This window comes from Raphanus sativus, unplaced genomic scaffold (assembly GCF_000801105.2).
Source record: "Raphanus sativus cultivar WK10039 unplaced genomic scaffold, ASM80110v3 Scaffold5589, whole genome shotgun sequence".
NCBI lineage: Eukaryota > Viridiplantae > Streptophyta > Magnoliopsida > Brassicales > Brassicaceae > Raphanus > Raphanus sativus.
Genome location: NW_026620888.1, coordinates 1 through 3,323, shown reverse-complemented (window position 1 = coordinate 3,323; position 3,323 = coordinate 1). Strand labels below are relative to the sequence as shown.

The window sequence follows — 3,323 nt, the reverse complement described above, 5'->3', positions numbered from 1 at the left end:
GAATCATCTGGATAAAAGGTGGGATATCTTCTTGCTCACAACACTTATGAGATTTATTCAACTTCCTGGTTATTCTCCACAGATTAATGGTTCCAAGTAAAGCTTCTTAGATCGTCACTACAAGAAAACATCTCTGTTGCAAGGGAAAAAAACATCGCAATTCCGTTGCAAATCACGAGTTGCAACGGAATTGCGAGAAAAGTCAGTTCCTCGCAAATCTTTGCTTGCAAATCAAAAACGCTCGCAATTCTCTCGCAAAATTTGTAACGGAATGATTTCCCTCGCAAATTTGCAACGGAACTATTTTCCTCACAAATTTGCAACGGAATTATTATCCTCGCAAATTTGCAAGAGAAAAATATTCCCTCGCCAAATTGCAATAGATTTGAAAAAAAACTTTCCCTCGCAAATTTGTCTCAGGATATTAAAAAAAAATACAAAATAAAAAATATAAATAAATATATATAAAGAAACTGGTATTTATATATACATACAGATACATATTTAAATACATGAATATATTAAAAACCTAAAAAAACTTATAACAAACTGGTTTAGTTAATTGAACCACTTTAACAAAACCTAATTAAGTGTAATCTAACTAAACTTAACCAAACCTAATTCTAAAAAAAAATTAACCCTACAAAATAAATCAGCCGACTCCTTCCCTCCTCCGCCGCACCACCACCACAGCGACGTCCACCACCACAGTGACCACCGCTGGTTGTCTCCTTACACATCAAGCTTCTTCTCAATCCTTCACCTCCCTTTACCAAAACAAAAAAAAAATCAGATCTAAACAGGGGGAGAGACAGAGAGATAGAGAAAGAGAGAGAGGACGAACCTATTTTGCCTTGCTTACTCCAGCCTGAAAACAAACAAATTCAGTTCAAAACAGAGAGACAGAGACGGGTGAACAGAGAGAGAGAGGTCGAACCATGGTGGTGAGGCGTGAGATAAAGAAGATCTGGCGGTGTGTGAGAGAGAGAGAGGAGAGCTGGCGGCGAGGATAGCTTGAGAGAACTGGATTCGGCGAGGAGAGAGACGAGAAAGTGAGATCCAGCGAGGAGAGAGATTTGAGAGTGGGAGAAGACACAAGGTCAGCGAGAAAGAGAAGAGATGGTGGATAAAAAAATCTCTTGTTTCTTTTTTTTTTTTGACGGCACGAACAAATGAAAAGAATTAGGTTTATGTCATTATATACTAACCCTAGTCTGGAAACTCTTTTTTTTTTTTTGAGAAAATAGTTTTGCAACGGAATTGCAACGGGGCCCTCGCAATTCCCTCGCAAATTGCAACGGAATTTAATCCCTTGCAATTTTACAATAGATTTGCGAGGGAACCATTGCAATTTCCTTGCAAATTTATAGTTAAAGTGTTTTAGGGTTTTGTTATGTTTTCTATACACTAATATTTTTTTTTTTTTCTTCTTCTATACACTAATATGTTTCTTTATATTTACTTTTTGAAATTTACTTTATAAGTAATTTAAAATTTGAAGTTAAATAATAAATATATTAGTTTTAAGATTTTAGTTAGAGTTTATGGTATTGGTTAATTTGGAGTATAATATGTATAGGGTTTAAGGGTTAAAAGTTTGGGGTATTGATTTAAGATTTTAAGCTAAAGTTTGAAAATAAATTTGAAAATAAATTATAATTACGTTTGAAAAGTTTTTATTTAGAGTTTAGATTTAAAGTTATGAATATAGAATAGAGGTTGAGTATAAGGTTAAAGGTTTAGAATATTGAGTTTTAAGATTGATTTTTGAAAAAGAAATAATTTTTGAGTTTATCTTTAATATTTTAAGTTAAATTTAAGATTTGATGTTAGAATATTAAAGTTTGAAGTTTGTGTTTGGATTTAGGGTTTGAAAAATTATTTAGGGTTTAGGGATTTAAAAAGACAAACTAAAGCTTGAAAACATGGATTTGCAAGGAAATTGCAACGAGTCTCTCGCAAAACCCTTGCAAATTTGCAAGGGAAATTAGATTCTCTCGCAAATTAACAAGGGAATTGCGAGGGAATCTTTGCAAATTCCTTACCAATTCCTTGCAAACTCCTTGCAAATCAAATAACTTTAAGGTTTCATTTGGGGGTTTGGTATATTTTTGGTGGATTACTATGTATTTGTATTTGTTGTTTAAAAAATTAATTAATGTGATTTTTTTTCTTTGGAAATTTACTTGATGTGTATTTATTGTATAAATTATAAAATTTTGATATTTAGTACTTACTAATATTAGTTCAAGTTTCGAATTGTGAGAAAACAAGATAAACATATAAAGTTTTTATTTAGAGTTTAGATTTAAAGTTATGAATTTAGAATAGAGGTTGAGTATAAGGTTAAAGGTTTAGAGTATTGAGATTTGAGATTGATTTTTGAAAAAGAAATAATTTTGAGTTTATATTTAGTATTTTAAGTTAAATTTAAAATTTGGTGTTAGAATATTAAAGTTTGAAGTTTGTGTTTGGTTTTTAGGGTTTAAAAAAGCATTTAGAGTTTAGGGATTTAAAAGACAAACTAAAGCTTGAAAATATGAATTTGCAAAGAAATTGCAACGAGTCTCTCGCAAAACCCTTGCAAATTTGCAAGGGAAATTAGATTCTCTCGCAAATTAGCAAGGGAATTGCGAGGGAATCTTTGCAAATTCCTTGCAAACTCCTTGCAAATCAAATAACTTTAGGGTTTCATTTGGGGGTTTGGTATATTTTTGGTGGACTATATGTATTTGTATTTGTTGTTTAAAAAATTAATTAATGTGATTTTCTTTTTGGAAATTTACTTGATGTGTATTTATTGTATAAATTATAAAATTTTGATATTTAGTACTTACTAAATTAGTTCAAGTTTCGAATTATGAGAAAACAAGTTAAAAATTTCGTTGCAAAATTTGCAAGAGAATTTTTTTCTTTGCAAATTTGCAAGGGATTTGCAAGAACGATGTAACTACCATCGCAAATCTCTTGCAAATTTGCAAGCGAAACGTTTCTCTCGCAAATTTGCAAGAGACTTGCAAGGATTATATTTTTTCTTGCAATTTCGTTGCAAATACGTCGCAAATTTGCGAGGAAAAATTTCCCTTGCAAATTTCCATTGCAATAGGTCTGTTTTCTTGTAGTGCGTGTTTCATCCTGGTTTGATAGGAATCATGAAGATATTGCCATATATCCGAACAGGCTAATCTGGAATCACATGGATAGAAAGTGGAATATATTCTTACTCACAACTCCTATGGGATTTATTCAACCACTGATTAGTGGTTCCCAATCAAGCTTCTTACATATTGGTTCATCCTGGTTTGATAAGAATCATGAAGATA

At 31.7% G+C, this 3,323-nt stretch overlaps 1 long non-coding RNA gene across 1 annotated transcript; it reads right to left on the bottom strand.

Annotated features, from left to right (window-relative positions):
- Positions 1 to 442: 442 nt before the first annotated feature.
- LOC130507760 (uncharacterized) lies at positions 443 to 1,184 on the bottom strand. Its single transcript, XR_008942430.1, has 3 exons — positions 938 to 1,184; positions 845 to 868; positions 443 to 767 (listed from the first exon to the last, which is right to left on the bottom strand). It is a non-coding gene; the product is annotated as an uncharacterized LOC130507760 (long non-coding RNA).
- Positions 1,185 to 3,323: the final 2,139 nt, after the last annotated feature.